Genomic DNA, 11764 nt, shown 5'->3' with positions numbered 1-11764 from the left:
ACCTTTTAACATTTTGAACGGAACCTATAACCGTCCCTAACTAATCCTAACTTCTAACAGAATCTTCACAAAATAAACTTCTACAAACCAACTTAACTTCCCTAACAACCTTCTAACCATCTTAACTGTCAAAACAGAATTACCACACCCCAATTCACTTCACTCACTTCTAAAAATCCCAAAACAGTTCATAACCATCAAAATCCCTTGGTAACTAACTTTCATAACCCAAAGTCAGAATTGATCTCTACCCTCAGATCCTCTAACTGAACTCTCAATCCAATGGCCCACATTTCAGTCAACCTCTAACTAACTATAACTGATTCTAACAGCCCTATAACTAACTTGCCAACTCAGCCCACTGGTTTCGATGCAAGCTAACTGAAATAACTGATTCAGTAACTTCCTCAATCTCTAAGCAACAGAAAATCAAAACAGAAGTAACCACCTCCCACTCCGAATCAATCCTCACCCTCAATCCCTAACCTCCTGCTTCAAATCTAATGGCTCACATTGCCCTCAGTCGTCTATATAATCTCAATACACACGTTCACTTCACACCTCTCAATCACTCTCACTCTCTGCAAATTCACACTCTCCATTCTCCACCTTCAACCACTCTCACTCACGCCATTCCCTCCATCTTCAACCTTCACACGCTCCATTCACCACTTCATCATCATTCATCATCACATACCATCTTCCCCTCCACAAGCTTCACCATCTTCAATTCTACTCTAATCTTCTCCATAATCTTCATCATCAGTCGCCCTCAATTCACCGTAAACTCTCATACGCTCATATCCAGTGGCCATCGGAGCTTCGCATCGGAGCTCCGGTTGGTTGAGTTTAGCCTCAGCCGTATGCTCCCCAACAATTATCAACTCCCTGCAATCACACGCTCCATTCTCACCTCACCACAACAACAACGCAAGACGGCCAGAATTCAAAAAGAAAGAATAACAGAAAGGTAGAAGAAGAAGAAGATAGAGAGGAGTCACAGAAGATTACCTGAAATTGAAGTGTTTTCTCTCGCGTTCATTTCGCCAATACGCCATCATCGAAAGGAAGAGCCACCGGAGCTACTCCGGTAGGTAAGCAATCCTTTGATCTTTCTTCACTTTCTTCTTGTTGTATGTTAGATTAGTCTACCCCGATTCCTTCCCCGTGGTTACGCCTGGTGATTCGTTGTTGTTCGTGTTAGATTTCATTTTTCTTTGGATCTAGGGTTTACGATCTAGCAAAACGAGAGAGAATCTGAGAACTTAGGGTTAAGATTTGAAAGGAGGAGGTTAAGGTGAAGGGGATGACGAAAAGAATTCGAGTAAAGGTGAGGCTCCGCCGCCTCCGGCGCGGCGGAGCGATTTCTGGCGAGGAAGGTTGAGAAAGAGAGGGACTTGAGAGTGAGGCGAGAAGGAAGCTGAATAGTCACACAACCCTAATCTCATATACATGAAACGCACCGTTTCCCTTTTTCTTTTTATTTTCCTTTTCAATTTTCTTTTTTTTCTGTTATAAAAATTAAACAAAAACTGAATCCATGGAGCAATACATTTGGGCCCGTACAAAAATTCTGTCTTCACCCTCCATTTGAGCCCAATGCATCTCTTTTTTTTCTTTGTGCTGAAAATCAATACAAAAATGCTTTTTGGGCCAGACCTGGGCCCTGTGTCCCCATTTATTCCTCACACCTTTAATTCCAGTTCATACCCCCCTGGCTCTATATTTTAACTAGTGAAATTTAGTTTTTTACTTAGTCTTTTTCCATTATTTTTAGGCAATAAAATTGCTAATTTTCTTCCTTTTATTTTAGACTTTAGTACATATTTTTGTCATATAAAATGTTCATAAAAAATGTTAGCTTTAGGTTCACATTTTAGCTTCTTTAGCTTTATTTAAATTCACTTTCTCTCATAAAAAACCCATAAAAATAATAGTACTTTTAATTCACCTTTGTGCTATATTTTTAACTTGTTCTTTTTCATGTTCTTATGCTATTCTCAATTTTCTACTTAGCGCTTTATTTTTTCATGCTTCTTTTAAATCCTAACTTTAGGTAGAAACCATGATAACATCAGGTAGAAATCCCCTTCATACTTAGGCTAGTTTCTTTTTCTTTTATAACCGTAAAACATCTAAAAATACTTGAATAAAAATCCCCATAAAAAATACCAAGAAAACGCATAAAAATGACTAATAAATACTTTGACTAATAAAAAAGGAATGGAAGCTTGTAACTTCCCTTGCTTAAGGGATGTTCGAGTGCTTGGGGCTCCCTTGCTTAAGGGTTCCATTTCAGGCGTAAATTCCCAATCTTTAAAAAACACAAACCAAAGAGTAACTCGAGTTTCCCTTGCTTAAGGGATTTCCTCGAAACACTCGAACTCTCTCTTTCTCTCATTTCTTAAGGGCATTGTTATCTCCGCTCTATTGCATCCTAGGTCGATCCCTTATGCAAGAGCGCGAGCGTTAACTCCGCCCAACTAAAAAACACAAAAACAAACAGAAAATCTTGAGCCGAACTACGGCGCTCTGATTCCTGAAAAGGATACGTAGGCATCAAGTCGCGGGGCTTGAACGAGCACACTTGTAAATAATTCCTTCTTTTCCCCGTATTTCTTTTTGCATTCATTCGCATATAGACATAGACATAGTACACACCCTTTAGATAGAAACAAACACAGGTGGATACCATCGAGTACGATGGGCGCGAGGGGTGCTAATACCTTCCCCTTGCGTAACCGACTCCCGTACCTTGATTCTCTGGTCGCAAGACCCTGTTCCTTCCTTTGTTAGGTTTTCTGATATTCCTTTCCCTTATGGGATAAATATATTGGTGGCGACTCTGTTCATTTTTCGCGAGCGTGCGACAACCCTCACAAAATTATTTTTAGGGATTTTAGACCATGATTTGAATCATACACATTTAAATTTGAATCATATAACTTAATGTTTTATATTCATGAATCTCAGGTCCTATGATTTGAATATTGAGGAGTCAATTTGATTTATACATCACATTATTCAAATAAAATGGTCAGAGGCGTATCCAGTTACAAAAGACTTTGTGCAATAAACTTAGACCATAACATAATTCACTTCAATCATATAAAATAGTTTAGTCTTTTACTTTATTAGAATCATGGTTTGATTCAAATACACCATGTCATAATTCCGTGAGATAAAATGACATATGATTCAAGTAAACCAAATGAGTGATTCAAATTTAAGTGACTAGTGTAGCGGTGAAATTGATGAGAATAAAGTCATTGGAAAGATTTAACTCATTTTTAAACAGAGTCGCCACCGCACTTTATTGTTTCCAAAAGGAATGGATGAAAGAGCGAATAAAACCCACAGAAGTTTTTAAAATCAAAACTAATAAACTTATCAAAGATATGGCTACGGAGGGTTTGTTATACAAGGGGAAGATTTTAAGCACCCCTCATATCCATGGTACTCCATGGGAAACTCTTTGATTTGTGTTATTGTCTTTGTTTGTTCATTTTTTGAAAATCCCATGTGAAAAACTTATTTGAAATAGAGGGTGGGGATGAGAAGAGAAGTTTTTGAAAGTGAGCTCGATAAGACATCGCATCTTAGGTCTACATACTCTTTAACAATAGGGAAGTCAGAGCTTCTGTAGTTCCTCTTAAAAGGACAAAAAATGGGCCAAAGTGGCCAAAATATTTTTGGGTGTTAAACTTTAACAATACTTAACAAAACATTTTGAAAAAGGATTAGGCTTTAAAATACCTAATAAGTTTAAAAGGTTAAGCTTTAAAATACTTAACAATTTTAAAACAAAAGGGGACCAAGCTTTGAAATACATGGCCAATGGGTTAGGAGAAGTTTTACCGGGAATAATTCTTCTCTTAACACCAAGGTTTAAAATAAAAGACTTATCTTTAATAATACAAAGGTCAATGGACTAACAATAGTTTCACCGGGAATAATTATACTCTTAGTACCAAAGTTTAAAAAACAAAGGGTTTGGTTGAGCTTTAACAATACAAAACTATTTTAAAAGACAAAGTAAAAAGCTTTAATAATACTTTAAACATAAGATAAAAGAGATTGGGAGAAGAGTTTGAGTACCTTGACAATTTTAGTCAAAAATATTCCCATCCTTTTGGACAAAAACAAAGAATCTTAAGCATTCAACAATGGATACCTCAAGTTTGTGTGTGCGTGATATCATGTGACACAAGAACAAACAAGTGAGTATGATAAAATAGAAGAGATGGATGTATCTCAACCATTGGATTCAAAATCATGTATGAATGGTGAATGATTGATATGATAAATAAACATGGGGTTAGATAATCAATACATACAAGAAATTAACTGGATAATAATTAAATAACAATTAAGTACAAGACAAGGATTAAATCAACAAGTATGTACAAGGTAAAAAAACCTAATTAATCATGGATGAACAAAGATCAACATGTTTTTGAATTAGGGTTTTAAACCTGAGGTTTTTGAATTAGGGTTTTCAAATTAGGGTTTAATTATAAACTCCTAAGCCTAATTGATTTTAATTGTTAAGTACCAATTTCTTTAAGAGAAATGGTCTAAGGGTACATGCAGAAAGTCAAAGACATCCTATTCTAACCCTAAACAAATATTTACAAAAACATTAACAAAGTCCTATTAAAGAAATAATCAAAACAAAATAATCATTAGTTGATTTTTCAATATAAAAAAGACATGTTTTTGATTAATTTTTAAATGATGATAAAATAAATATTTTTGGAATTTTTTAACATGGTATGAAAATACATGAAATAAATAAATCACACAAAAAATAAGGGATAAAAATACTAATTCTACTATTTTCTATGAGTTTTTAAAGTTTAATGGAAAAAACTAAAAACAAGTTATAAAAAATAAAGGGGTGTGGACACTAGGGCTTGAACCCACGCCCTTTGACTCAGCACTCAAAACAATGGCCAACAAACCAGCGCGCGCCTGGTGATATAGGAGTAAGCCCAATTGATTATATTTCAAAACAAGTTTGAAAAGTGTGAAAAATAAAAGAAATAAAAAGGTTTGGGGCGAGGGAGATTTGAACCCCAGACGTGAGGGTTACGCTTTGCAAACACAAGTTACCAATTGAGCTATACGATGAAGTCGTAAGTGGAATAACTCTAACTTATTATATTTTACAATGCGCTCTAAGAATGAAGTTTGAAACTTCATCTTCTTCCTCGCGCCAACAGCAGTAACAAAATAACCTTGGATCAAAACACAACTTCTTCAAATCTTAACCAAATTGAACAAAATAAAGATGCATTTCGATCCATTTTTTTACCACGAATTCAAATATATAACTAACATCAATTTATTCATACTCAAACACGTTAATTTCTGGAAATTAGTGATGAACCCTAAAAATGGGTTTTCAAATTAAATTCTGTAAACACATAATCAAGCCCTAAAACCTTAGGGCTTTCATTCCTTACATGATTCTAAAAAAGTTGGTAACAAGAAATAATCAGAATGATGCCTAAATAGATATTCACGAATTCAAGGTTCTTACCTCTAAAAATGAGCTTGAGCACAGAATTTGAGAGGACTTAGGAATGCTACAAGTATCTGGACACTCGCAGGAACCTTTTGGAATGCTCACAATGCTCTACCAATGCCTGCAACTTCAAACACGATTTCACCTACAAAGCAAAAAATTTATGGTTGGATCTCTTGGTTCCAGATGTTACAGATCCAAAACAGGCGTTTGGATAGCTTCTAAATGATGTTTAAAAGGTATCCAACACAAAAGGCCTGAAAACGCACGAGTAAAAATCAAAATCATAACTTTGGTTCAAAGGTGTTCTTTAATGGAATTTTGAATGGTGATTTCTGGTTATGTGTGTTTGGAAAGTATGTGTATGTTATGGATAGCTTCCAAATGATAAATAGAAACTATTTGAAAGGTTAATTTGGTTGGTAATTGTTTGGTTTTGATTTTGGCTAGTGATGAGCTTAAATGAAGCTTTAATGGAGTGGAAATGGTGATTTTTCGTTAGGGGACCTTTGAGAGGTTGAGGAAGGTATATACACCTTCTAAATGATGTTTACAAGTTGTCAAAACCTTTGGTTGTCACCCAGAGCTTGTGGAACTCAAAATCACTAGAAAAATGCAAAGATTGGAAAATGGAGAATTTCAAGTGATAAGTGACTTGGAGAATTCTGGTGTAATTGATCAAGGGAGTGATACCCACTATTTATAGGCAAGATTTAGGGTTTGTGGAGGGAAAAATCTCAGAAGTTTGAAGCTCACATATGACCTTGTACCATCATGCTTGTTTGTGAAGAACTGAGACATTTATGGTTTCAATGGAAGGTACAAGCTTTAAGCATGCTTGCAAGGACTTTGATATGATATTAGAGGTTTTCTTATAGGACTTAATTTGCTTTTGGTGCAGAGGAGACATGGGAGAAGCTCAAGGAGAGTGGACTTTGTGCATAAAGCCTCTTTATCAAAATGGAAATGTCATCTTTATGCCATTAATGGAATGATCACTTGGATAATGTCTTAAACACTTGGATTATATCTCAAAAATAAGTGTAATCTTATGATTATTATGCTTTGAACAAGTTATATGGGCTGCAAGAAAGGAATATTTGCATTTGAAATGGTTTTGGTTCATAACTTCTTCATCTTCATTCTTGAATTCAAGTGCTCATGGTGCCTTCTTTACAAAATCATAACTCTTGGATGGAGCCATGGATTTTCATGCTACTGATGTCTTTGGAAATCCCTTGCTACATACTTCAATTCACTTGTTGAAAGTTTCCTCAAACTCTTTTTGGATCATGGAGAAAAAAGACCATAAAGTTAAGAAAAAACTAGGTGAAAACACTTAGAAATTTTATAAGTTTTTTGAATCCAAAATCTCTCAAAATAATCACTTTTAGCCAAAAGTTGCATTGTGATAAGTTGTTTGTTTTGTCAAGATCTACTACTTTTATGTTTGGATATTTTTGAGTTTGTAGGCAAAATTTGGAGTTCCAAAATTAGGTCAAAATTCACTTAAAACCCTAATTTTGACTTTTGTTGACTTTTTGACTCTTGATGAATTCTTTGGATTTTGTTTGATCAAATATCTTGAATACCCATATGATGATGATGATTTGGATCCTTAAAAGTCCATAGTTGACCATTTTTCTCAAAAGTCAATGGTTGACTTATACAGTTGACTTTTTCCAAATGAACTACAGTTTTATGACTTCCACATGAATCAAGTTCTCCTCTTCAAATGAATGATATGAATGGACTATGATGTTGATTTGGATGCCCTTGAATCATAGTTTGAGCCTTAAAACCATGTCCTGATTAAAAGTCAACCCTCTAGTGGAATTAGGTCAAAAACCCTAATTGAAGCATCTTGTGAACTTGAAGTTGATTGATCTTGCATTGAACCGTCCTTGGACTTTGATATTGATTATAGAATCCTTTGAATCATAGATGAATGTTGAATTCTTTTGTGGGCCTCAAAAACCCTAATTTGCCCAGTCTTTTCCTGATAAGTCTCCTGTCTTATGTTAATAGTGACACGTAAAATTTTAACATTTTAACAAATCAATGGAATCAAGACCAGAAGTTACAATCGCCTTTATGTTAACTCTAACCGCCCTAAGTGCTAAGTAGTGTTTGTTTGTCTTGTTAATCAAAGTCTGCATGAGTCCATTAATATTAATTGGTATATAACTTATTTATATGTATTTGTAAATATGAATGATAAATTTAATTATATCATGCATAATATGTGTTTTTCTAATGAAACAATTATCTTTTAACTCTAACCACTACTTTTTAGTCTGCTGCTTAGCATTCATCTTTGCTAACAATTTTTTAATGACTATTGTTAAAATCTTAAATTTTAAGATAATATTTTAGAGATATGTCTAAAAAATTATAAATAATAACTTAATTAAATTATAAATATTCAACTCACAAGGAAGAAGTTTCTGAATTCTATGTCAACAAATCTTACTAATTTAAATTATTTTACCTAGTCTGAATATGGCCACAATCTAAGTCTTCAGTGATAACTATTTAAATTGGTATTCCACTAAAATTGTAAATAAATGGTTAGAAAATGAAAGTCTTTGCTTTGATGCAAAAATGAGATAGGAAGAAAGTGAAGGATAAAGGCTATTCATGTATGATTTTGCCAACTGTTAATAAGTAGTTTCACGTAAGGACAAGAGTTATTTCTCTAACCAAATATCATTATGTAGTGCTTTACACTCGAAACAAAGCTGAAAACGTGAGAAAATCGTCAAACATCCCACTATGGGAACTTCCTACTTCCCCTTAAAACATCAAACCAGCAGAAGAGATGTTCTCTACACCCAATGACTTGTCTTCAATCACCTCTAACTAGCCATTGCAAAGATAATCCAATGTTTTAGCAGAAAATTCAGCAAAAACATTCAAAAAGTCAGTAGCCAAAAATCATCTGATGGTGATTCTCTTATACACAACGTCCATCATATTTGGTGATGATCTATTCCCAGTACCAATATATCTAGAGACCGCACCACAAACAGACACTCTACAGCGAGGCCGTAAAGCGGTAGAATAGTCCTTCTGAATCTTACCTGTTTAATTTCATATTCAAGACAGAGATATTTTTAATATACTAAATTTTATAGTACTATAATTTTATTTGAATGACAGAGAATCTCACACAATTGTGATATTTTGAGCAAGCTTATTAGGAGGAATTGATTCATTCAATTGATTGGAGCTAAGGTCACTGAAAATTTGACAGTAATTAGTGGATGATAAGTGCAATTAGAGTTCACATTAGACTTTATTTCAAAAATATACAAAATTTTTTTACCTTGTCACAAACAATCACTTCTCTTAATGTATAACTTACATATAAAGAAGAAGGTTCGGTATCAAGCTTAAATCATGAATTGGTCCTTGCAAGTTGTAATTCCTAAGGCTCCTGATAGTACAAAGAAACAAACAACATTGACTCCAAAACTTTCTCATAATCACATAGACATTAGTATCTCAAATTGTTGGCTATGTTATTGTTTTTTGTTGGTAATTAGACGCTAAATTTTGAGAGACTGGTTTTTTTTTCAATTAGAGAAATTGAAGGGATTTCATTGGAGAATAAGAGAGGATGAAATATTGAATTCACAATAGACATTAGTGTTGTATAGTTAAATTAAAATGGTTTTAAAGGTCTTTTTCCCAATGTTCATATATAAAAACTGCAAAAGTTGAAAGCAAACAAAAAATGAAAATTTTGGATATGCAAAATGGTGTGTAAGGAGTAACTGATATCAGTGATAAAGCATTGAAGGAGCTTACACTGCTCAACCTAGTAAATGAGCTAATGGTTGACATTTGGGGACTTTGCTGGCCTCCAACTCCTAGCTATTGTTCCTGCTCTTGCTCCAGCTCCCTCATAGCTACAATTTAATCATATGTGTTGAGTCCCTGAGTCAATCGCAAAAACATAACATTGATGTTAAATGGGAATTATGATGTAATCTTATATTTTTCAACATGAAGGCATACTATCTTACCTTTTTAATGAGAAGGATATGAAAGAAGAAAAGCAGAACAACAGGTAAAGTAACAATCATAGCTAGTTGTTGAGCCACTGCAAAAGCTCAAAATACACCAGTCATTCAGAAAATATGCCAAAGAATGAGTAAAGAAATGGTAAATCAGAAAATTATACTCGGCAATGAAGACCAAAGTGATTTACACACTTGTCGCAAACTCTCCAGTGCTTGATGTATTTGAAGACCTGAAACAATATTATTCAATGATATAAACTTTTATCATCTAGTCATTTCAGAGAAAGTATGAATATGACACTGAAAGTTTGATTGTAAAATCATCTTTTCCATTTTTACAGCCAATAGAGGGAAAATAGGTTTCTAGGCCTTATGCCAATTAGCTTTACCAACATCTATTATTTTCTTTTTCCCTCAAAATAATTTAGTAACATTATTTGAAAGTTTGAAGAGATTCACTACAATAGATGCATCTGACTGCACAAAATTGCAAACCCAAAAAAGTTCAGTCACTTTTCTGGTCCATGGCCTGATTACTTCCATATTCACCTTTGTCATCTCTACCTACAAATTATTTTTCAAACAGGGCACATATTGAAACAAAAAAAGTAGGGAAGTAAAGAAATTTAGACATCTTATCATGACTATGTACCTGCTCATCAACAACTTGAGCTGATAATGACTCTCTGGATTGATCAATATGTTGGAGAAGGCTGACACGGACTGTAGCGGCAACAAACGCACTCATAACAACTTCTAAATCGCATAACCATGCTTGCAACAACATCGTTCATAACAAATGAACAAATACTGATCGGTCAAAACAATAATGCTCAGAACCAATAACCGTCTCAACTTCTAGGGTATACTTCAGGGCAAAAGTGGATCTGGGGAATTTGGTGAGAGGGAGAGTGATTTTGAATTTATGAGACCAACGAACAGATCTGAGAAGAGGAGTACGAAAATGGTTTAGATTTTTCATTGGAGGTGGTGGCCGTAGATAAGGTGGAGAAAGGGGACAACTGCGACGCCGACGGTGTTAGGGTTTAAAGAGGAGAGAGAGCAAATTAAAAACAGGAAAGAGAAGAGGGAAGGAGAGAAAGAGAGAAGCGTGAGAAAATGGTGAAAAACGTTTGTTTTCTCTCTCTGCAAGTACAACAATTCAAAAACTGACCAACGAGAACACAACGTTTAGCATGTAGTATTGTTTAATTTGATAATTACGTAAATAACCTTTTGTAAGGGTAAAAAATTTATCTTAGAAGGTTAAAATAGTCAGTTTGGTCAATACTTTATTATTGGGTAGATAGTAGATAAATTGACTAGTCTCTGATGACTCTCCACACTTCCACCTTTCGGTAACATACCCCCGTCAACCATATTTAATTAATTAATATTATTCAATAATTAAACGAATATAATAATCATAATAAAGGTCTCCACGTCATCGAGCTTGTGACATTAACCAAAAGAAATTTTAATAAATTTTGAAATAAAAATCTAAGATCGAGTGTGTTTGACCAAACACGCCTGGTAGCTTAAATTTTATACTCTTAGATAAAATACACATTAAAAACGTTTGGTAGTCTCGTTTCCTTTGCCGAATAACTTGTCTTCATGTTCTTCGATGGGTTTTTTTAATAGTATTGGATTATTTATCCATAAGATTTTCAGTGTTATTTTGTGTATCAGATAACTTGAAAGTAAGACTATGAGGTGTAATTTGTGAATAAGACTACTTTGAATTAAGATTTTCAAGTGTGATTTTTGGATTGAATAACCTCATGGTAAGAATTTCGGTACACCAAATTTTTTAAAATTCTCTCAATTCTTACGTCAGATCAGAGAACCTCAAATCGGAAGAAAAATTATTTTTTTAAACATAATCTTAGAGGGGTGAGAGGATGACTGATTGGGTATTGTGTAAAAATTGTCTATTTCTCAAATATTAAATAGTTTTATAAAACATGCTTAAAAAATTTAATAGCTTTATGAAAAACCAATCCTTAATTTTAAGATCCTACAAATAATTTAATAGCTTTATGAAAAATCAATCCTTAATTTCTAAAATTGAGTAAAAAACTATAAGTATTTAACCTAAATTATAATGCACGTATACTTCGGAAATGCATTTCCGAAGCAGGGGTAAAATGAGGTTTTCGCTGGGGTGACCACCATAGGAAGGTGGGTAAAGAAATTTTCAAAA

General features: G+C 34.0%; 1 long non-coding RNA gene across 1 annotated transcript; it reads right to left on the bottom strand.

Annotated features, from left to right (window-relative positions):
* Positions 1-8208: 8208 nt before the first annotated feature.
* Positions 8209-10657, bottom strand: LOC131623857 (uncharacterized). Its single transcript, XR_009290349.1, has 6 exons — positions 10211-10657; positions 9720-10122; positions 9562-9638; positions 9344-9472; positions 8703-8969; positions 8209-8613 (listed from the first exon to the last, which is right to left on the bottom strand). It is a non-coding gene; the product is annotated as an uncharacterized LOC131623857 (long non-coding RNA).
* Between the last annotated feature and the right edge of the window lie 1107 nt (positions 10658-11764).

Source organism: Vicia villosa, linkage group LG1 (assembly GCF_029867415.1).
Source record: "Vicia villosa cultivar HV-30 ecotype Madison, WI linkage group LG1, Vvil1.0, whole genome shotgun sequence".
In the NCBI taxonomy this organism is placed as follows: domain Eukaryota; kingdom Viridiplantae; phylum Streptophyta; class Magnoliopsida; order Fabales; family Fabaceae; genus Vicia; species Vicia villosa.
This window is presented reverse-complemented; position numbering and strand designations above follow the sequence as displayed.